The sequence below is a fragment of the Scleropages formosus genome, chromosome 10 (assembly GCF_900964775.1).
Source record: "Scleropages formosus chromosome 10, fSclFor1.1, whole genome shotgun sequence".
NCBI classification, from domain to species: domain Eukaryota; kingdom Metazoa; phylum Chordata; class Actinopteri; order Osteoglossiformes; family Osteoglossidae; genus Scleropages; species Scleropages formosus.
Window position 1 is genome coordinate 24,171,716 of NC_041815.1, and position 25,044 is coordinate 24,196,759.

The following is a 25,044-nucleotide window of genomic DNA, read 5'->3' on the forward strand; positions in this document are numbered from 1 at the left end:
CGCGAGGTCCTTGCGTTCGGAGGGCCCCAGTAAGCAGGAGGCTGCGATGACCTGGCCCGGGCCCCCCCCCCACGCTGTGTCCCCGGTATTGCCGCACGGGAACCGAGATCACCGTCCCCGTGTTTGTACAGGGAAGCGCAAGGTTAGGGCTCTCGCCGTCGTGCTGACAGAGGCACAGTAACGCGTGACGAACGGCAGCTCGGCTGCGGGCGCGGGGACTTGGGTGGGGGTGGGGGTGGGAGTGGGGGTGGCGCCGGAGACATGCATGTTACTAAAAGCTTTGCCTCTGGAATGGGATTTGGGATGTGATCCTGTTTTATCTGTCACTCCGTCGATTGCAGATGGGCCCGCGCAGCATTCGGCCGCGGTCCAGCGGGAGATTTTACGCTCTCAATCGGATCTTTCTTCGTTAAATAAAAGGCGAGCGCTGCGTGTTCGGCGATCTTGTTTCGTCGTCGCACGGATCCGCGCCCCGAGCCCCTAACAAGCGCATGGCGGCGACGTTCGGCTGGCTTCGGAGCGCCGCGGGCCCACGTTGCCGAGAACCCGGGACGTTTGGCGCGCCGGCCCTCGGAGCTGGACGAGAGAACGTTTCCCCTTTTCGGAGCGTGTGACAGCTGGCTTTGTGCTCCGCGTTTGTGCAGAGCAGCGAGATGCAAAGCAGAGGCTTTTTTGTCTTTGGTCATAATGTTATATAACCGTTTAATCAATTAGCTGCTGACAATGCTGTGTTTTATGAGTTCCAAACTCTTATTATGAACTCCGTCTGCACAGCGTCCGCAGGTTTCTATTTAAATGCGTTCTTTTTTAAAGCACCTAGCGCGTCGCCTTTTAAAACAATATACGGAAGGGACTCCGGTGACTCGATGAAGGTTCCATCAAAGATCTATTGACTGAAGCACACGTTCAGTGCGGGGGACTTCGAATCCCAAGGCCATTGTGACAGATTATCGATTTATTTTCTCCTTTAGACCTAGGCATATTCACAGAGCCGGTGACAGCATCCGGAGCTCGCTGCCGGCCTGCGAGGATCTTCCCGATGGACTCTTGCGAGCGACGCGACGCCTCGGGCTCCGAGGCACTTTGCTCATATTCCCATTCAGACTGTCGGAGAGCGTCTGTCGCTACTACTACTTTGCCATGGCGACGGCCACGGAACAGAAACAACCGTCTTAATTTGTCCCATTAATAAGAGAAGATGAGAAGCTCTGCTTCTGTCCAAGAGCTGCGTGTGGCGCTCAAACCTGACAACTTCAAGGAACAGGAAAAGCTTTTTAGTCGAAGCCATTAGGTTTTAGAAGAAAGGGTGAGCATGTTAGCAAACAGCACTGCGAGATAATTGTTCAGCGCCTCGCACAGAATGTCAAAACAGTAATTCTGCATTTTTAATGTCCTATCTAATGGAGTACAATAATATTGTATTAAGTTTTCCGGGTCTAGCATATATGTTGAAGCGTAATGTGTTAAACGGATTTATTATTACAGAAAAGTTATTACAGGCTCTTCTTGATTAAATATTGCAAATAGCTTTGTTTGTGTTCGCAGGCAGGCAGTTAATATGAAATCAGCCGAGTCTCTGGGAATAAATGACACTAAGCAATATCGCTGGTGTTGCGTGACACTTGTCTAACCCGCCGATTTCAGACGTGCTTCACGATACGATCCGGCACCGGCAGCCATGCAGAATTTCATGCTGCATTCTCTTCTTTCTGGAGCTTAGAAGAGCTCCCGTTGGACCCGCGGGTCACAATGCACAGGTCAGCGTGCCGAATGCCAAATCTGTTTGGTGCGGATCCGAGTTATCCTGGAGTTTAGCTCACTCTCTAACCTTTGTTTTGGTTGCCATGGCAGCCCAGCATTCACGTCGGCCTCGACTGGAATACTGAGGAGGTTGAGGGGAGGGGATGGGGGGCATGGGGGGGCAGGCAGCGGGAAGGGTCTGCTGCGATGGGGGGGCCTAATGAGCTCAAGAGCTCTCCCGTCCCCGCAGCACTCGGGCAAGTCAATTCAAAGACCGGGTCCTCCAACACCTGACGGAGGAGGCCTCCGGGACGTGGCGATTCCTCCGCAACAGCGCCACGGAGCGCTTCCTTCGAAAGCTCTCGCCAGTCAGCGGAGCTGTGTTTTCGACCGGTGCAGAGACGGTGCTCGTCTGGTGCGCGGTGTGATGGGCTCTTGCAATGACGCGCGTGACCTTGCGCACCAGGTGCACGAGAAGAGTCCGTTACCCAGGTACGCAGGGTGATGCATCCGGTTGCTCGTGTGCTAAACTGTCACTTGAAACACTTTTGCATTTAGCTCATTCTAACGCAACATGCGCCACGTGTGATATTTAAAGAATACCTGGCATCACCAGCAGCGGGTGATGTAATGATCAGAACTGCTGCCTTTAGACTTGGAGGCAAGGTATTTGCCCTTGATCGCTTCACTGAAAAACAAACCTGCTGTGTAAATCACTGCAGATTGCTCTGGAGAAATGTATCAGCACTGTGAATAAATATAAACATCTGAGATAGATGAATGGATGCATTGGAGGTGAGTTTTTGGCTCGGCACAGAATTATTCTTTATTATAATAACTTTTCGCAGTTGGTGTAGTGGTTAGGACTATCACCTGCTACTCAAAGGATCCAGGTGGAAATCCCACCTCTTGCTGTAGTTCCCTTGATCAAGGTACTTACCCTTAGCTGATACAGTAACAATTACTCAGCTGTATGATTGGGCAAATCCTTGTAAGAAGCTTAACACTACATTCCTTTGAAGGAAAGCATCAGCAAACAAGTTTATCAGTTAAACGCACACACACACAGTAGCTGAAACTGCTTGTCCCAAGCGGGGTCGCGGCAAGCTGGAGCCTAACCCGGCAACACAGGGCGTAAGGCCGGAGGGGGAGGGGACACACCCGGGACGGAACGCCAGTCCATCACAAGGCACCCCAAGCAGGACTCGAACCCCAGACCTACCAGAAAGAGTGAGCCAACCAAACCCCCACCCCCACCACCCTAGTTAAAAACAGTGATCGAACGATAATAAACCCCAACAGATTCCACTGCTTAGGTCTCAACAGTGACAATTCCAGACCATGGAAATGAGATATTATTTCCCATAATTCTTAGCTCAGTGGTTTAAGACTCTGTTGCAGAGTTTGTCAAATTAAATTTCTTTTTCAGTAACACGGCGTGCTTAAAATGATCCATACTTTGCCCAATCCTCTTTGGTGAGCTGGAAGAGCAGCAGAATTTTTCATTGCTGCAACGCACCTTAGCCGCGCATTTTCATGCAGTAATTACTTTTAAATTGATTTACTGTTGTATTTCACCCTTCTCGACAAGACCGCCTCAGAGCACTTAACATAAGATCAAGTGCTAAAAGAATGGAGTGAGCACGTTCAAGAGCGGTCAGTGGGCCCTCCGAACAGACCGGGGTTTCACCCTCACGCATACCGCATGTGCTCAATGTGACATTTCCCACCAAGAGTAAAGGACAGCGTGAACAATATTCCTGGCAAACGTGGAAATATCGTAATGCATTCTTTGTAGAACTTGCATGTGAACCTTCAATAACCATTGTTTTCAGGTCAGAGAAGGAAGGGGGCTCACTCTGGGGGAAATTATATCAATTACCATCACTGCTGGACCATTAAAAGTACAAGATAAAGTCATAATGGAAATAGAAGTTTCTGACATGTCAAACAACAGAGAACTGGACCTCCAGGAGGGTCAAAAGTGAAGCGGAAACAGGAGGTGTAGCTCTGACGCGAGGCGTTCGGTGAAAGTCATGTAACGCTCACAGCGCGTACTCTGTATGAAAATGTAATCCATGCCGTTCAGGCTCTACCTCAGACTCAGTGAACACAACCTGCATGACTGGGTTTCTGTAAAAGTTATGTCTAGAAGGCCGAGTAGTCAAATGTTGTGATGCCAATCAAGACATGGTCGATCGTGTGCTTGTGTGTTAATGTGAAATAGGTGTTTACTACAGCAATAATACTGTACCCACGGCAGCACGGGCGCTACGGCATGTAGCGCTGCTGTCTCACGACGCCTGGTGGTATGAGAGGATGTGGGTTCGATCCCTGACTAAGTTGTGCTTTCTTCAGTTAAGAAACATAGCTAAATTGTGGCAATTCTTGAGGTGTGCAGTAGCGTGCTGTGATTGTATAGTAGTCAGTACTTTGCGTTGTGGCCGCAACAATCCTGGTTTGAATCTGGGTCACACCAACCTGTGACTGAGTCCCTGTCACATCCATCCATATGCTGGGGACAGCTGGTACTACAGTGGATAGAGCTGTTGGACCTGAAGGTTGCAGGTTTGAGTCTCACCTCCAGCTGTAGTACCCCTGAGCAAAGTTCTGATTGGGGGTGCGGTGGTGCAGTGGGTTGGACCGGGTCCTGCTCTCCAGTGGGTCTGGGGTTTGAGTCCCACTTGGGGTGCCTTGTGATGGACTGGTGTCCTGTCCTGGGTGTGTCTTCTGGCCTTACACCCTGTGTTGCTGGGTAGGCTCTGGTTCCCCATGACCCTGTATGGGACAAGTGGTTCACAAAATGTGTATGTGTGCTATAACGGTTCTTTTTGTGTCATTTGCCCTAAATACTCTCCTTCACCTTAACTGACTAAACCACTTTTTACTTTTTTTTCCCAGAGGCTTATGAATTTCTGAACACTGCCAGCCCTGCCAAATTACACTGAAATCCAAACATACGACCCTGGATTCATCTGCTCTCTTCATTATTGCGGAAATTTACAGTAATGGTTTGCAGACTTTTGACAGATTTCCAGAAGGGTGTCAGAGGCTAATATGCCGGACACGCCATGTAATGGATCAGTTCAGTTCTCAGGCGGAGTCGACCTCTTGCTTTTGAAGTTTCCGTAGGCCCGGAGTTTTGACGGGCGACCGCAAACACGAGGTCCACGTGGTCGCCCTGTGTGGTCACCTCTGATGCCATATTTTTAGGGTCTGTTCTGGCCACCTTCACACAGACCCAATGTGTGACTTCTGTGTGTAGTTAACATTAATCTGAATGAAAAATATCTCGAATCGATGGTCAAAGAAAGAGCGTTCTGGTCCAAGTCAAGAGAGGATCTGTTCTTTGAATCGCTATAAGCTGTGAATTAAGTTGTGGCCTTTGTATACTGCTGGTGCCAGCAACAGCTATCACGACAAGACCTTTGTCGGAGTGTGAAGAGTTTGTCGACTCTTTTAGAACTGACTGAGTTTCGGCATGAATGGCCCCTAAAATGTGATCTGACCTCTGTCTGAGCCATAATAATAAAGAGTCTTTTTCAACAAACAGTACACACAATATTTAACATTTTTATGTCTTTATTGAACAAAGGTTTAAACAATGAAGGCCATCAATGGAAAAAGCATGTGAACCTCACGGATAAAGAAGATGCTTAGGTGTTCCAGTCAATACAGGTGTGGGTTTGACCTGCCCTACCGTATAAAAGAAAAAAACTGGTTATATTCACACAACTCTGCTGAAGTTCAATATGTCCCGATACAAGGAGATTTCAGAAGACCTCCAAAGAAGAGCTGTTGAAGCTGATAAGACTGAGAAAGGTTTCAAAAGGATTTCTAGACTCAGGTCTCTATCCATCCTCAGCCAACAGATAATTTACAAATAGAGGAAATTCAGCAAAGAGTAGCCATCTTAACAGATCAGTGCAAGGATACGCTGCACATTCCTCAAACCTTAGGGTGACAGCAAGGCTCTGCAGACATATCTTACACTTGATAACTTCTGAAAAACACAGAATAAAAGTAGCATTCATGGGAGGTTATCACAGTGGAAGCTACTACTCTCCAAAAACATTACAGCCCACCTCAAATTTGCTGAATTCCACAGCACTACTGGAACAATGTCTTGAAGACAGAGGTCACGGTGTAAAGTTTGGAGAAAACACTAGATATCACTAGATACCAAAACGTCAACATGGTGGAGGGAGTATAATGCTGTGGGGATGCTATACTGCCTCAGGGCCTGGACCGCTTGCTGTCACCAAGGGACCAATGAATTCCAAGATGTATGAGGAAATTCTAGAGTAGAATATTAGAGCATCTGTCTGTGATCTTAAACAAAAGAAAGTGGGTCATGCAACATGACAATAATCCAAAGCACAGGAGTAAATCATCAGCACACTGGATCAAATAGAAGTAATTCCGTATTTCAGAATGGCCAAATCAGAGTCTGGCAATCAGTGTCATTGAAATGCTGCGATCCGAAAAAGCCTGTTTAAGCAAGACATCTCAGAATTATACATGAACAAAAACAGTTGACAAACTACCTCCTAAATACTCTATAGGTGTGATCAACAACTAGAGAAAGTGGTTGAGATTTTTGCCAATAAAGGCAATTCCACTACATTTACATGTTTAGCTGATGCTTTTCTCCAAAGCAACTTACAATGTTAGGGTTAAAATCATTTACCCCTTTATGCAGCTGAGTAGTTTTTACTGGAACAATTTAGGGTAAGTATCTTGCTCAAGGGTACAACAGCTGGAGGTGCAAATCAAACCTGCAACCTCTAGAGCCAAAGGCAGCAGCTCTATCCACTACACTACCAGCTGCCCCACTAGTTACTAAATTGAGGGTTCACACACTTTCCCTCAATGACCCTGATTGTTTAGACCATTTGTTGGAAAAGGATATAGCAATGTGAAGTTCAGCATGTTGTTTGTTAAATAATAATGTCTTTATTTATTATTATGAATTAGATGAAAATCAAACCACATTTTAGGAGCCATTCAGGCCAAAATCCAGATCTTTCCAAACAAACTTTTTCTCAAACCGTATATCTTCATCCATCAGTAGACCACAATAGGCTAGATAAAGCAGGAGTGTGTCAGTAAAGAAAGTGACTTGCGTGTGAATTCACAAGAACCCAGTATAAACTTTCAGATTCTGCTTAACTCCTTGCAGAGTAACTTGTTTATGATTCTTTGCCGCTCATCCGTGTCGAAGTTTCACCTCATTGACTCCAGGAAGAATTACAAACTTATTCACATCCGTGGTTTCATGCTGCAACAGAATCTGGTGAGTGACTGCATACACCCTTTTCAAACAGTCGGAGTTCTTACTTTACAAAATAGCTGTCCAGGATCATCAAGGTGAGGGGCACCAATTGGTAATGGCTAGTGAAACGATCTGCTTTCTGTAAAACACAATTAGAAGGCTCCAGTAATAGGGTCATATAACACAACATTCGGTAATTGCCAGGTATGATCACTAAGCTGTCAAAACCAAACACGGGGAAAATAAATGGAAGGTGGCAAGAGCTGTGTGTTGCCTTCTAACGAAGATGACTGACAGCTGTCAGGCCTTTGGTCACATATCAGACCAGCGCAGGTGGGTGTTCTTTGTATTAAAACCTAGACTCTGTGACTTTACCAGGGTCACTCGGTGACTCCGTGGTCCATCTGCAGTGGATGATGGCAATAGGACAGTAACCGAAAACCAAGCCATTTCTCTCTTAATCGGAAAACCTTTAGTTCTTAAATCTTAGAGTTTAGTTTTAAATCCAAATCACGAGAAGGCACTAAAACAAAATGGTCCTGTTTATGTTTTTTCTGTCACTGCTGTGATTATTTGAACAAATCTGGGAAGTAATAGAAGTGGCGTTTTTCCTTATAACTGCGAAAGAGCTCAAGTCGGGGGAGGCTGCGGATAGAGGGGTTGTGCTGCCACCTAGTGTCCGCAGCGTGGAAATAAACGACATTGGAAGCGGTACAAAATGCCAGGTCATTGAACTGTGATTTTCGTACTTGGACCTTAGAATGTTTATACCAGGTCATATACATTTTTATTTGCTATTTAAGTTTTTTTTAAGGGACCATGCAGACAATGTAATAGGCAAAGGCCCACATAAAACGGAGCTGGTTGGAAAACGCTTCGAAAAAAGTGGAAAACAAGACTTTTCAAAAGTTGGTGGGTTTAAGTTCATTCAGCATTTTGGTACTTACTGTGTTTACTTAGTGTTTAATTTACACTTACAGAACGTTAGGTATCACATCGAACAAATAGCTACCGCGAAAACCGACTCATCATGCATAAATAAATGAAATTTTCTTGAAATGTGTTTTTATCTCTCTACATGAACATTTCTGCCACCTAGTGACCACATTCTATATTGCAGCAGCTCCGGTATAAATATCAATATGTACTTATTCTTTCATGAGGAGCATTAAGTGTGCAATATTTCTCTACTTAGCATATATTTCACTGTACTTGTTTGGTCCATCGGTCTAAGTATTAAATTAAAAACATCTAATGAGCTTCGAATGAGTCCACATGTCAATCAGTGTACTGACCAAGAGTTTATTTATTTGAAATAAATCACTTCACACCAGGCCAGCAGTTCAAACATTAAAAACCAAAGAATGCTGTGTTTTGTAACAAATTATTTTACATAAGATCAGCTACTTTAGTGCGTTCAAGGGAACTGATTCCAGCAGTGTACGGAAAACCTGTGGCTTGTTTTGCCGCAGTTGGCTGAAATTGGCAGCACATTTCAATGAATAAGCTCCTCATTTAGCAATTTACCCTTTGACTTCCTCATGATGAAACCCAGTATGGAGTCACTGTTCTTGAGTGTAAGAGGAGAAAATTCTCAAATGGCTTTATTTAAGTAGAAGTTGGCTGAGTCTTAACTCATATGAGTAAAGGATTTTTAGAGCCAACAATCCATGTGAAACAGCAATTTTTTTGAGCAGTGAACTTTTTGAAGAATATCTGAACTCGGTCCACACCTCTGCTCCTTCTCTAAGTTCATGTCCAGAATTGGAGATCTGTGATTTCACTTGGTCAGCATAACTTGACATCAAAAATATTTTGGAAATGGACAACTGTACCGCGTTGGTCAGATCATATGGGGAAGATGTCCGAGACTGAGTGTTCATGTCAGATGGGGAATTTCATGGTAAGAACTTCAGTTGCCTTTTCCTTTGAATTTACAGTCACTGTTACTTTCACTTCATTGAGCAACAGTTTTCCAACACTGAGAAAAATACAGTATTTAAAAAATGAATGTTGCCTGCTAGAAGCTAATTTTCCATCCATGCCTTCAATGCCAGTTAGCTGCATGTGATGGAAGTCCATCCCAGCACTGGGGCACTTAAGGACTGGGGTTTAATGCCACATGAAGAAGCGAATAGAAGCTATAATGTAAAAGAGCACGAGAAGACAACTCATTTGTACAGAAACATTAACAATTGGACTCTTGTGTCAAACTGGGGTAGTGCTTTCTGCTCTGTGAGTTCCTATCAACAGAATGGAATATGGGATATTGATGGGAAACCTCAGCAGGCAGTTTCCCCACGTGAAAGTCATGGTTTTAGTTCACATTTATTCACTGATCTGATGCTTTTCTCCAAAGTGACTTACAACATTAAGAAACCTACAGTTATTTGTACAGCTGGGCAATTTAACTGGAGCAATTTAGGGTAAATACCTCGTTCAAGGGTACTAGAGCTGGAGGTGGGATTTGAACCTATGACCAAAGGCAGCAGCTGTAAGCACTACACCACCAGATCTATCCATCGGTGCGGCAGCATAGGTGCATAATGATATATATTTACGCAGAGATTAATAGGACTGGTAAATTGTTTTTTTTTCCAAGTTATGAATTTTGGTACCAGATGATGATGGGACCAAAAGTGATTTTAAACATTAGAGAACAGTATTCAGTAACTGAACATATTAATTATATCATGAAGAACACGGAAGAATGTGATGTTTCTCTACAGTATATGTGCTCCATGGGACGGAAGGAGCCTCCAGTGTGTAACGTGGGATGCGAGCAGGTAACGGCTTGGAGGGAATGGCCGGGCTCACAGCGGGGAGAGCTATTAACTCCGCTCTCATACAGACTAGAACCCGAGGCCGGGCAGTCGGAGACCTAGGAGCGGGAGGACAGCACCTCTCGGCCGCCCGCCTGTTACCGCTGTTACGGCTCTGGCTGGTGCTGACCTCGCCGGAGAAAGGAGGAGGCCGGCAATGACCCACGAGGACCGATTTAATCACACCGACCCCCCGTCTGGCGCATCGGCAAACAACTCTGCTCGTCTATTTAAGCGAAAGCCATTTTCCTGAGTAATATTGGTTCAATTACTGTAATTTGTCAGAGCCTCTGGTTCAAATATAAACATATAATCATAGACTCAGTTTATGGCAAGGACACCGGGAACGTGTTCCTGGCAGTGAAAAACTGTTTTTGTTCCCAGCACTTTTTAAAACATTTAGGGAACTCTTTCCCAGCCTTTAAATAGACAGCTGGGTATCCACATTATCACATGTTTCCCGCATCACGCCTCCCATCATCCCTCCCAAATGTCAGATGTTAAGCATATTATTTTGCTTAACTCAGGCCTGAAATTGCCACTATTTTCTGCCAAAAAACCAAATACTCGTTATATATGTAGATAAGAAATATGTGTTTTCGTTAGTTTGAGCCATCCTGCTCACGATGGCGTTGGTGCTGCTGCTGAATGTGGCAAAGTGATAAACTGCAAAATTGTGCTCCTTTCCCCCCCCCCCCCCCCCCCAAAACTACAATGTCAGCAGAGCAGAATGTGTGTCAGCTCCTCCGGTGCAAGCGTTTGACTGACTGCACCGACTGCCCAGATGGCTTCAGAGCACCTGAGGTGGGGAATACACCCTTTGCCATGTGAGCAACTGGGGCTGAATGAAAAGGAGCACAAGGGGATATGAAATAGTGCGTCGGAGGCAGTTTTCAAACGAGTTTTCTGTGAAATGCTGGGCGGACGTCGAAGATTAAGACGTGGACTGGAATAAAATTAAATGGACTCATTTAAGACGTATCAAAATTAGGATGTTAGGTCTAGTATCATTACGCTGGGTGTGTATTTTTAGCTTTGGAGGAATGGATCCTGCCTTGTATGAAATTAGGCCGGTGGGAGTAAAATTCTTTGTTCAATTTTGTGCCCGGTGAAGTACTCTACCTGGAGCAGCAGGTGGCCTAGTGGTTAAGAGCACGTTTTGATTTTTCAGTGCAGTATTGCAGTTGAGCAGAAGGGGGCAGTAGCTAGTTGTGGTGTTTTTACTCCTAAAACCAGAGTACGTGTACCACCTGCTCATTGTTCGGTTAGATGTGATCGGAAGGCTGAATTCCAGACAAATTTTTTTAGCGGGTGAAAGTTGTTTAAAAAGCACATCGCAGGGAACATTAAAGTGCACGGCAAGGAGGTGGAGGGGAAATTAAAACGCTGCCGTCTCGCTGTCACTCGTAACGCGCCGCTTCTCGGGGAGTAAAACAATCTGACGGCGTGATTGGTCTCGGATTTTTTTTTTTCCCTTCTTTTCTAAATCCGCGTGAGGCGTTCTGCGGGGAAAGGCTGCCGGCGGCCCTCATCCAAGCAGGTCCCCCCCCAGAGATGGAGCGCGAGGATGATGTTCGCGCCTTTTTTGCGACACTGGTCGTCTACAGCGGCCTCGTTCTGCTCCCCCCGCCTGCCTTCATATTTAGGAAGGATGTCGACTCCTCGATCCCCCGACCCTTTGTTGTAATTAAGACATCGTCAGAATCATTATAGCCGCTCCTCTGCCTTCCTCGCTTCCGTCTTCGTTGCTCAAATATTAATTCGCTTGTCTGTGTTTACCGCCGCTGGGCTGTTTGTGTACGACTAGCGGCCCGTATTATTTCTTACCCCGCCGGGGTAGATAATCGGCGATCTTGCCGTAGAGTAGTCGGAGAGCTGAACCAGAAAATCCAGCCAGTGAGTTTTATTCACTCTAAAGTGGTTGTTGAGCTGAGAGTAACAAATTGCGGAGAAATGGTGCAAAAATGCACAGTGGCGCTTCCTCTCCGAGGTATTTCCATATTTCCCACCTTGGTGGAAGGAGAGCCGCTCAATGTCCTGATCTACTGTACATTGAGCTTTGAGTTCCCTGCGTCTTCTTCCGAAGGCCAGCTGCAGGCCTTATACTGTGTGACCCCACACCCACCTGACCCCCCGCATCACGTGCTTGGGAATTCTGGTGGACGAGACGGGTGTCGTGCCCCTTCTTAAATCCCTCGAACAAGAGTCCGGTTACAGTGGGTGCGATGGGACGGAGATCCGGGCAGCGAGGCTGGGAGGGAGAGGGGGAGGATGTGCGCAGTCTGTTGCAGAGAGAACATCACGCTCCATTTAAAGAAGAGGAAGCGCTCGTTTCCGGACCGCTGGAGAGCAGCCTGGTGCCGAGCGAAGGTGCTCCAGCTACAGAACAAGCTGCCGTTCCAGGCGATCGCATAAGATTTTCACTCGGAAGCAACGGTACTCTCTCATTTAGATGCAGCGAGTTTTAGACCTTTGATTCATATGTGGGATCCTGTAACTTTTACAAACATATGACCGTGACACCTCAACTCGATCCAGCGAACAAAGTGTTGAACCTTGTGTCTGAAGGTCAGCTTGGAGCCGTTAGGCTTCACCGCAGTCCTTGTCTGTCTTCGGTGGCCACATCCGGGCGGAACGGTGGGAACGGAGACGTGGGCTTGTCCTCGATGGACTTGTAGCCTGGACCTTGTCTTGGCTGCGGCCTTCTGTCTGACCTCCTCGGATGATCATCCTCAGATGTTTCGTCCATGATCGTGGTGGTGCGCACAGTGAGAGGAAGCTGGAGAATGAGTCCTTTTCTCTATACAATCTCAGCGAGTGGTTGAGAGATGAATGACTTTTATTTATTTATTTTTAAATAAATGCGCTGCGGGTGAGTTCAGTTGCAGAGTAAAGGAGAATCACCTACTTGAAATATAGCTGCGTCTAAGAACTTGAATGAAGGTGCCAATAATTTCTCCGGGGCCATTGTAATATTTCCTGTAGAAAAACCCTATTCCGTATTACTCACCGGAGGCTGCAGCGCTCACTATTCCAGAACTATTCAGCTTTTTTGTTTTGTTCCACTGCAAACCTAAGAAATATATATGTAGATACCAAGATATTTTTTTTCATGTCAGCAGTTTTCTGGGAGAAATGTTGCCTCATTTGAAAAATTTGCACTGGTGTCAGTACTTGTGGTCGTGGCTGTATGTCAACAGCACGGCTAACGGATTTCATGCCTGCCTTCCGGCTCCATCCTTGCGATCCTCTTCCGACTAATGAATTATGGATAAAGCCATTGGGGGCGGGAGGGCTCTCTGAAAGCCAGCGCTTGGAGCAATGTATGCCCCTGGGTATGCCTTGTGTTCGCCCAGGACTGGCTCCCCACGCGTGCGACCGTTTCAGCCGTGCGCAGGGAACTTGTTTTACGCTTGCGTTTCCCAATTTTTTTTTTTTTTTTCTACACGCACATACAGAGATCCCTTCGACGTAAAATAACGAGTACCTTCCTACCGTTCCTGCAGAGCTCGGAAAAATGACACTGGCCGGAAGGTCTCCTGAGCGTACAGTTGACCCTACTGCGATGGCAGAGAGACGTCATGGAAAAGGGACCTTCAGTTGAGCACACGGTTTTATCCAATAAATTTCCCATTCGTTCATTAGAGCGGCCCTTTATGAGAGCGAGTGAAAGAAGGATGTAGGCTGTGTTTCTCTGGCTCTTTCCCTGCAGCTACCTCCCACAGAAAATTGACGGAGGGATGGTGTGGAAATCGAGGGCTCGGAGAATGGAGTGGCTGTTCATTTGTCCCGTATCTGCTCCACCTGGGACTAGAACACCTTCCCTTTCCAAGACAAAGCAGTTCGGCATGTTCTGCGGATTGAGGCATCGTGAAGCGGAGGCATTCCGCTCCGTTTCGCCGAGAGCGTAGGGGTGGGCGACACTCCTGCCAAAATTGGAGAAGCGCGTGATGTCAACGTGGGTCGAGTCGCAGGTGAACTTTCAGCAACAGTCACCTGCAGCGCTTCAACAGCGACAGGCTCCGTGCGATTCGGAGGACGGGATTTCTTTTTCACGGCCGTCTCCATCTAGTTAGACCGACCAAAGTGCATCGCGATTAAAAATGTCCAAGGATACTTTCAGCCAGTTGCCACTGAGCAATTTTTGAAATCAAAATGAGTTTATTCTGTTTATTGTACGCTTTTAATTCTCAATCATCTGTCCTTGCATTTTCCCCGCGTTGCTCCATCACGCCAGAAAAAAGTTTCTCAAAGCATTCTTGCTTCGCAGAAAGTTCTGGACTAATTACAGAAACTTCAGAAATGCATGGAATGAGCCCCTGAGATTGTTTCAAATATTAGCCCCCCCCACCCCCTTCACCTTCCAGCTCCGGCTGAAAAAATTCCCTCGTGCAAAATGAAAGACCACACACAGATAAAGAAGCTTGTTTTTCTCCAAACATTATAGCACATTATTCCCCTAATAAGCAGATCTTGTATGTTGACTGCAGTCGGTGGAATTTGTGCGTTTTATTTTTATTTATGCACCCAATTTCCAATATATCCTCATCTCAAGGATAAACAGTGTGGTCCACGATAAACAAAATGTAGATACACAGAATTTAGTATGCATGGAGCTGCTTTCAGCTGAGGCCGTGGCAAAATTAAATCTTGTTATGCTCACTTATGAGTCTTGTTCTGCAATCCATTTTTGTGCCTTTGTGAGCTTTCTAGCCGCAAATGAGATCGAGCCCCGTTTAAAAAAATAAATAAAAAGATAAATAACCTGCGAACGGTTGTTTTTGCAGAATGCCGTATTTAAAGGACACTGGTATGTCACAGGGCGCTCTGGTCCCTCCCATACAAAACAAACATCTACAAAGTCAGTTTCCTAATCTTCTCTCTGCTGAATGCAGAGTAAGTAAACGCAAACAGGGCACCTAATGCATTAATAGCTTTTGCATAATGGAAGTGAAATTTAAAAAAATCTGGCCTCTTCAGAAGAATTCAATGGTTCGGTGCAAGGAATGGAGTTGACGTTTCTCAGGTGCGATGCAGACAAGAGTGAGTAACTGAGGACGGGAGGATCTAGAAAGAGATTTGTGTTCTCTGGACAGTGATGCATCCCTGTGGAAATCAAAGCCCCAGCGCGGTAAACCAGGAGACCCGGCAATTCCAGGATCCAGAGCTTCTCAACGACCCCGAGTTCTGTTTGATGCAGCTCGTCCATTTGAGGTATGTGTGTGATCTGTGATCCCGAATCCCCGGAATTCCATTAGCCGTGACCCCGTGCGCAGTCCCGTTGGAAAATTGGTGCACGCTCAGACCCAGTGCTGAGAATTAATGTCTGCGGTCCTCGGTCCCTCTATTACGGACCTTTGCGAAGAGCAGAGATCATCGCGCATTAGGAACCCACCCGCACGATGCGAGCATCTTCGTACCCCGCAGCAGTCTAGTTCGCCCCAAATATCCCATCGTGATAACTCTTTAATTGTGATTTGATTGTGGGCCCTGCAGATATGGAGCAGTTTGAGACATGTTATTCCCATTCCTTCTGGGTGTGGAACACGGTAGGGTGATGGTCCATATTAGCCTGGAGAGCTGCACCTGTTCAGATGATCATGAATTTGTGGATTTAAATTAAAGCTGATGCTTAAATTCTTTTGTGTGTGTGTGTGTGTGTGTATGTAATATACACATGGAAGAATTTAAGCAACCACATACAGATTTTCCCCTTTAGGATGGGGTTACAGTCCGATAAACCTGTTGTAAGTCAAAAATGCATTTAATATACCTAACCTACCGAACATCATAGCCTAGCATACATGCGATGACCATTAGGGGCTTGCCGCCTTCGTATTGTGCAAATATCTTCTCCTCAAGAGTAATTTCCCTCCTTTTCTTCTTCCCACCAGTAGCAGGAGACACAGACGGGCGTTTCTCTGACATTATGGACGCACAAAACGCAACGTAGATACAGGGGGTGTCTGTATAGCGACCGCGGGACAGACTGGGAGGTGCGGATCGCTGCCGCTGCCCAGCGTCGCGAGAGAGTATCGTACCCCGTGTCGCTTGCCTGGCAAAAATTAAAAATTCAAAGTAGGGTTTCTATTGAAAGTCTATCGCCAGATCACCATCGTAAAGTGGAAAAATCGTAAGTCGAACCATCGTAAATCGGGGACCACTTGTGTATATAATAAGTCTCTTTTTGGAAGAGCAGCAGCTGTATCTGTACAAAGGTCTTATGAGATGTGTTCAGTACTGCTGTACCTTTTCGGCAAATCGACTTCCAACGAACTCCATGTAGTGTTATGAGCCCACGCACCTTATTCACCGCGGTGACTTACACTGCTAGATACACCACTTACACTGGGTCACTCATCCATACATCAGTGGAACACACACTCTCTCTCACTCTGTTCCACTGGACGTTTAGCTGCTGTTTCATGACCACCTGAGAAGCAGAAATCCCAGAAAGGGTAATGAGGTTGCGAGCCAAGCGGTGGCTCCCTGACCACAATTTTGGCGACACGTTCCATTAGCAGCCGAACAAAGGGCACGAACACGCGACCTGTCTCGCTTCACAGCAGCACCATAGGTGTCGGTATATTTATTTATTTACCTAGCTGACACTTTTCTCCAAAGCATCTTACACTATTGAGCTACTTGCAGTGATTTACCCATTCATGCAGCTTAGTCATTTTGACTGGTGCAATTTAGGGTAAGTTCCTTGATCGGGGTACTTCAGCCAGAGGTGGGATTTGGAACAAGGACCTTCCAATTCAAGGCTGAAGCTCGAACCTCTGTGGTAGCTGCAGTTGCTCGTTTTTACCTCCCCTCGCAGTTGTTATTGTGGGCTCGGCTGGGCGCCTGGGAGACACGGAACCAGCCAACGGCTTCCGGAGCTCCGGGACACACGCTCGGGGACACGCTCGGTGTAATTCGGTCCTTGCCAGAGCTGCAATTAACAATAGTGAAGGAACATGAATTCTGTTATTCCCTGCAAACAACTTTCTCGCGTATCAAACTAGCCTCTCGCAGAAAATCGGGAAAAACCCTGCTCCGCAAAACAATAACCTGGACAATGTCTGAAAGGTACTTTACTTGAATGAATATAGTGGATTCCACAGAAAAAAGAAGACTTTCTTTTCTTTGATAGAATAAATGAATTTAAAAGCCATGTTTCGAAGAGATAATGCCCATCCGTGAACACGGATTCATCGTGTCTTCGGTGACTCCAGAGCCTCGAATGAATGTCATGGGGTGATACCTGCTTTCATTCGCCGCTCTATAGGAGACCTTCGCTCCGCATACCAGATGTATGGACGCGGCGTACGCACACAGCACGTTATTGGAAATTCGTGATTGGAATCCACTTTGAGGGTCAGAATGTTAGCAATATTAAATGATTTAGTTAAAGAAACTTCTATTAAAGAGGAAATCATGTCATTTTTTTTTGTACGAGATGTTCAAGGGTCCTGCAGCAATATTCTTGCTGGCATATGACCTTACGGGCTACGTTCGCATTCATCATCGCTTATGTGGCGGGCAGGAGATCTCTCGTACAGAATCGCAACCATTCTGTACGGGACAGAAGGAAGTACTGCATCCACGAAGCCCTGGATGTGTGCGAGAGACTCCAATATTAAATATTATATACCTTCAGCAAACATGCCAGCCCGCAGTCTGTGTTTGAGAGCTCTCGGCAGTTATAAAACATAGCAGATTGAAAATCCCCTCGGCAATTGAATTCCAGCTTCATCACTTGCTGTAGAAAATCTACAATAAAGGTGACTTATTTAATGTGAGGTGCTCACAACCCATGAACTGCAGCACTTTTTAAGCACTCGGGCCAAGGGCACCCCACTTATTTTGAAAGATGTCTAAAGCAGCCTGGGAAGGTCCCCCGTGGTCCCCCCGGTCCACCGAAAACGTATAGACAGGGGAGACGAGGGATCGCTTTACGGCGGGAGGCAAGGATTTACGTGTGCCCTCACATTTACAGGTGTCCTTCTGTTATGATCATGGGGACATTAGTCTTGATCTAGGGGGGTGACTCATTGTGGGCACAGCTGGCCGCCAGGGGTGTGTGGGACCAGCTGCCCAGCTGAGCCAGCATTTCCAAAGCAAATGGGAATTCATGCCGAACACTGTGCTGACATTGATGGCAAAGTCACACTTAAACAACAGAGCAAGAATAGAAAATGTACCCAGTCAGTCATAACACCCAAATTTACACCATTACGTCTGCACATAGGCCTGACTGTAAATGAACGGCACAGCGGAATCGACAGGAAGGTCAAGTGTGGCGGCACGGTGGTACAACGGGTAGCGCTGCCGTCTCGCAGCACCTGGGTAGCGCAAGGGGGCGTGGGTTCGATCCCTGCTCTGTCCATGTGGAATTTGCATGTTCTCCCCATGTCCGTGTGGATTTCCTCCAAGTGCTCTGGTTTTCTCCCATACTCTAAAGACATGCTGTTCAGGTTTAGTGTGTGAGTGACAGAGAGAGAGAGTGTGTTCCACTGATGTATGGATGAGTGACATAGTGTATCTAGCAGTGTAAGTTACCACGGTGAATAAGATGTGTGGGCTGGTAACACTACATAGAGTTCACTGGAAGTTGATTTGCAGAAAAGCATCCAATAAATAAATGTAAATGAAGCATCACACTCCAAGCAGGCAGAAAGGAGAGGAAAGTTGGAGCAACTGACAAAGACACCCAACTTCTAGTGACTACTTTATTTTTTTAAGCTCACTCTGTCCCTAGGAGGGGGAAAAAAAAAAAAACGCCGCCTTTTCCACCTACCCTCTGCGGTAAACATCACATAAATTGATTTAACCTGTCGACAGAAAAACTTGACACACACTTTTTTCCCCCTTATCTGAGGGGAACACCACTCTTCCCCCTGTCCTTTCACATTATGTAGTGTCATCTCTGCCAGACAGATGCAATATGTTAATTCTCTGAATATTTAATGGGTTGTGTGCAGTTTACGAATGCGGAAAACGTAGTGCCGAAAGGCTCCGCCGGGGCTCCCGGGTGACTCGATGCTCATCGAGTGAGAAGGCGGAGCCCCGGAGTGGCGAGAGCAGCTGGAGCTACTGTACGTGCGGCGGGCCGCGCTACCTCGCGGACTCCCGGGGGGCCGCGGGTGACGGCCGGGCCTCGCGCTGCTCGTTCGGGCTCCGGTTGCGCTCCTCTGCCGTGTCGAGCGCCTCCTGGTGTCGCGCACAGCTATTGTAAATGCAAGGAGGCGCACTTCCCGCGTTCCGCCATCCGTGCTGCGGCGGAAAGCCGTCTGGAAGCGGTTCGATCGGCGCAATCGGGGATGCGTGGCCCTTTTAGTCGGCCGGTGCTTTTATACATTTGCATCTAGTTTTCTTCGTTTAGCGGACGCTTTTATCCAAAGCGACGTACATCTCATAGAAAATGCAATGTGTTCATTACATTAGGAGAAAGAGACACTTAGATGCAGATGTATGACTCTTAAGTGCAGTTAGTTTGTTTCCTTCGCCACATGCACCGACGTTCATCACGCAAGCAGCTGCGTAAAACTTAACAAGAATATCGCCGATTCCTAGTCACCTTCCTAGTAGGTTTTTTTTTTTTTTTTTTGAGGTGCATGTAAATATTTATGTAAAGGACTGATCCGAGCATCATCGTGAACATTTATACCTTGTATGAACTTGAGATCAAGGGCGAAGTGAGTCTGAAAGAGATGAGTTTTAAGACCCTTTTTAAAATGTGTATATATATTTATTGTATTACTATTGTACAAGTCTACTTAGACTTTTCTCCTTGCCTGCAGTTTTTGTTCCAGTTTTTATTGGAGCAAGTGAAATACCGTGTTCAAGGACCTTCGGAAGCCAACGTCTCCGCGTTGCCGCGCCGGAAGCGAAGGATCCGGTTCCATCTCGGAGCTCCGTTCGCGGCAGGTGCGTGACAGGTGCGTGTACGAAGGGTGCTAAGCGAACCGGAATCGGCGACGTCTTCTCTGCCTCTTCGTCGTTCCGCATGGCAGACGTGATTAATAGGGCCTCATGTCTAGCGAGATTAAAACTCAACTGCAGCCAGGGCCCGAAAACAAATTGAGCTATATGTTGCTGTTTAACACACCACTGTTCCGTAATCCTAGTGGGAGGATCATTATCACGCTTAATTAAAATGGGAACAACAGGAAGAATGGCCATTAGGCTGGGCTGCATTTCACAACACAGTAAGCGGTTACCTCACACAAATATAGTAAAGTGGCCAAAAGTGTTCAGGACACATGGCTCCGTGGCTTCCGCGTCCCCTTCAGCGTCCCCTTCCGCGTCCCCTTCCGCGTCCTCTTCCTTGACGTCCATGCCATTTACGAACGGGAAAGGTTTTAAAAGTTTTTCACAGCAGAATTTGCTAGCACATCTCACGTTTTTTGTAGTCTCTTAAGTGGCTGTACAACATCATATATATAAAACGGGGGAAAAAAGAGCAGACATTATTTTTAAAGAATGTTTAAAATTATTTTTATTAAATTATTTTTAATGAAATGGCCCATATCACATCACTGTTTGTTCATTTGGTCCTAATTGATGCAACATCACATAGATAATTTTCTCATAGATGTGTAAAGTAACTACCCCTTATTGCTGGGTTACGTGAGAGCTGTTATACAGATCCCACTCATGTCTGTTTGTTTTCCAGCTGATTGTGGGCAGGGACAGATATCGAGTAAAATGATGCATCGACTCTTCATCTTTTCGCCGAGACCGTTATGTAGCTCGCCCGCTCCTCGGACAAGTTACACACCCTGGCCCAACTTGCCCTTTTTGCCCTTTGATGCCTGATAGCGCTGCGAGATCCTTCACAGTGACAGTGCTGGTGATACGGCATGTTGCTATGGAAATGCAGTGAAGATGCGGACAAATCTGCCTCTAATCCACGCTGCTTGTATTTTCAGGTCTTGGTGCAGCGCTCGTTCCAGATATCCATGGAAACATGAAGATCTCAAACCATTTTTAATAAGAACAATAATGGGAAGACTCGGTTGTGTATCCAATGTATTTTCCTTAGCGCAACCTGTATTTTGCATCTGGTGTATTATAGATGAAAATGTTTATGGGTGGCATGGTGACACAGCGGAGTAGCGCTGCTGTCTCACAGTGTCTGGGTGTTGCGAGAGGATGTGGGTTCAAGCCCCACTCAGTCTGTGTGGAGTTTGCATGTTCTCCTAATGTCTGTGTTGGTTTCCTGTGGTGCTCTGGTTTCCTCCCACACTCCAAAGACATGCTGTTCAAGTTCACCCATCGTGTGCGAGTAACACAGAGAGTGTGTTCCACTGATGTATGGATGAGTGACCCATTGTAAGCAGTGTATCTAGCAGCGTAAGTCACCACAGTGAGTAAGGTGTGTGGGCTGATAACACTACACAGAGTTCATTGGGAGTCTTTTGAAAAGGGTCTTAAAACTCAACACTTCTGTATTCACTTTGCCCTTGATCTCTTAAGTTCATACAAGGTATAAATGTTCACGATGATGCTCGGATCAGTCCTTTACAAAGCCACTCCCGCAATGTAATATAAATGTTTATATGCATCTCCAAAAAAAAAAAAAAAAAACTACTAGGAAGGTGACTAGGAATCGGCGATATTCTTGTTAAGTTTTACGCAGCTGCTTGCGTGATGAACGTCGGTGCATGTGGCGAAGGAAACAAACTAACTGCACTTAAGAGTCATACATCTGCAGCTATGTCTCTTTCTCCTAATGGAATGAACACATTGTATTTTCTATGAGATGTACTTCGCTTTGGAGAAAAGCATCTGCTAAATGAATACATGTAAATGTTTAAGTGATCAGACAAGAGGAGGTCAGAAGGGCTGGATTGTGTCACTTTGGACCATGGGACTCTAGCTATTTGTCATTTATTTTGTTGAAGAGACACTCTATAGCAACGCCACCTCTTCATCGTGAAATGTTTCGTTATTTTAATTTATGACCTGGAGCAGATTGACACTGGTACCCTGGCATCCAAAAATAGCAAATATCGTATGCCAATAACATCTTTCTGGAGTTGTCATGGAATTCCATGTGTATGCTGAGTGACGTATCCCTGTCCAGGTGTCTGAGCAGTCCTCATCCTCAGTGTTTCTGTTTTTATTTTGTTCTCACTGATGTCAGATTAAATTATCCAGCGACTGTAATGTAAACTCTAGAGTTTAATTTAGTCCGCGAACCAACTCAAACAAGCAGCCCTAGATAATTAGAAGCAGCGCACATGTAAGCAACATATGGCCTTAATATTGAGAAGAATGAATTATTTATGACCATTCCTCAGTAGCTTCAGCCGTTCGGGAATTATTGAAACATATCTGTCCTCGTCAGGTGTCGGAAGTTTGGGCGCTGCTCAAATTCATCGAGGTGAGATGAGACGATTGTTCGTTTTTGAGGTGGACATAATTAAAACCAAACTTTGATCACTGCAATTTCAAACAATTCTCATTTGCATTTTTATGAACACGTGTATATATATTTTCTTCATTTTGAGAAAATACAGTCAAAAAGAAGACACTTGGCAGCGTTAACCAGACTCACTTTTTTCCGCCGAGAAACAATTTGCAATTTCACCGGTGATGTCTGTTTCCCAGACCTTTTGTTGTTGACTAGACTGAGAGCGGGATGAGTAAGATATAATATGAAAAAAAACCACCCTTGTGTCATGTGTGTTTGCAGCCGTGCTTCAGGTTGCTGACACCTGGCTGAAAGACGAAAGCCGCCCATGTATCCAACACGCTACGGTGTCGGTGACTCAGACAGCGGTGCTGCTTCTGTAACGCCTTTTATAGCAGCCGCTGCTCTAGTGGGCGTGCGGAAGGGTGCGGTTTTAGGGCCGCTGGGGTGCGTGGACTCATTATGCGTTTTTTGGGAGGTCCATTTGTGGTAAGCCGGAGACTGGCTTTACTCGATGGTGCCTTTTGAGCGCATGGCTGACCACACTTTCGGAGAGCTCCCTCCGCAGCCGTACCATGTTTAGTTTAACAATGAAGATACTCTCTGAGCATCAAGTGAGAGTGTAGTGGTCTCTGGATAATGGTCCGGTGAGGTCCGAACAATGTGTGTTTCATAGCTCTATGCTGATTGAAATAACCTGGAAGGTCTATCTCTTCATTGTGCAAGATGTGACTCATATGTTCTGAACACGTGACCCCACATGGCCAACAGGCACTGTGGTCTCAACACACCTAAGTATTGACTATATAATTGGCTTCCTTGGTTTTTCCGTAACCCAAGTCCGCTGTGTAGGGGCTCTTGGTCCTGTGCTTTGTCAGCGATTACTAGAACGATTACAGTGCCTCTAGGCAGCTAGCCTGGCGTTCATCCACAATATCGAAGGAGAGGGAAGAACTTTCTCCCCATCTTCTCCGCCTGGGATCCTCCTCCAGGAGAAAGGAGCTCTGGGATAAAATATTCACGGCGCACGTTCTAGGTACAGCCGGTGCGCCTATGAGGAAAATTAATGACACGGAAGGGGAGGGTCTTAATGAGTCAAATGCAGATGAAATCATGCGGAAAGTTTGCTTTGCGGCATTCTGCTGTTCTCTCCATCAATCTCTGCTGTCATGGCAACTATTGTCTGTAGTAGGCCAGCGTATGGAGCTGATGGTTTAGTTTTTTCTGCCAGTGCATGCAGGTGGATCAGGAGTGGCCTCTGCGAGCCTGATATAATGAGGTGCATGATTCTTGTAAGAGACATGTGTTCTCTGTGAGTCATTAAGTCATGGGCCTTAGTGGGTTTCCAGTTGTCAGCTCTTCAAAAAGGGCCGTGGGGACACAAGACGGGTTCAATACGTCTGCGTCGGCCCCGTTGTGCACCTGCACGCAAGGAGAGCTCGGTGGGGCCCAGAATGCATTGCTACTGAGGCCTTGGTAAATTATTCCTTTCATGATTGCTTTCAGGAGAATCGCATCGGTGTTCTGATCCTCCAGTCCTTGCAGATAGTAGATGGCAGGAAAGACACAATTTCAGCTTAGCTTTGATGTGGTCTGATGTGGCCCATCTGTCGGGTTCTGCGATGGGAGCTGAACCGACCACACATGACTGATGTACAGTATGTAGCAACAGAAACGCTTCCGACCCCGAAGGAGCAGAACTGCAGAACCACTCGTATTTAGGACTTTTGCAGCGGCCCCGAAATACGAGTTTCAACACCCAAGAGTATATTTGAACCGAGGTACGTAAGGATGAATTAATCCCAGTCCTAACTCGGGCTAAGGTGGTAGGCAAAGGAAATGGATCAGAGGCAACAGAGGACAACAGGGAGCATAATAGTGAAGGTCACAGATTTGTAATCTCAAGGTTCACATCCCAGCAATGGCCCCGCTGTAGCTGCTCTGATCGAGGCACTTAACCCGAGATGCTCCAGTAAATGGGTGAAATTGCGAGCGGCTTTAGATAAAAGGGTTGGCTAAGCAACATATAATAATTTGGTCTGTTGCAGTCAGTCTGAGACACAAGTAGTTTACAGAGCTTAAATCCCTTCTGCTCTGCACTGTGTGGGAGGAAATTCAGTGTATTTAAATAATTAAGCACGGGGATCAATTTAGCATTTTGCAAAATGTGCAGACACTGTAAAATTGCCAGTTGTGTGAAGTGGCGGCTCTCTTGTTAGACGAACTGTACGTACTGTAACAGCCGGTTTGTGACTGAGCAGCACGGGCAATACACAGCCACACATAAAGGGAAGAGAGAAATGAGCTCGGGTTCGCTGGGAGACTTTCATTCAGTGCTATTGTCGTCTGTGATCATTAGTTTTAATTACGAGGGAAACGTTCCCTGATGATGCATTGATCCAGGTTCTCCAGCATAAACGCAACTTTAAATAGGGAGCGCAGGGTGTGTTCATTTTAAGTGGCAGAAATGAAAACATTTAAATACACGGTTTAACCATGAACTTCAGGATAGAGTCAGCATTACAAATTTAATATCTGTGCATATTTTATTTCAGGATTAATAATGTTATGTTTAAAAATGTGAGAATGAACTTTTTGCTCACGATAAGGGCCTTGGTCACTGGCTTTGACCGATGGAAAACACAAGTTGCAGGAAGTCAGTTTCGCTGAAATAAGCAAAACTCTGAATCTCCTGAGGCTGACGCTCCGAATGTTATCTGAATAGCCTCCACCCGTCACGGGCATCACAACACGCACCGTAGCTCTGTGCGCCACCAGCAGCTCAACATGCCGAGCATCTC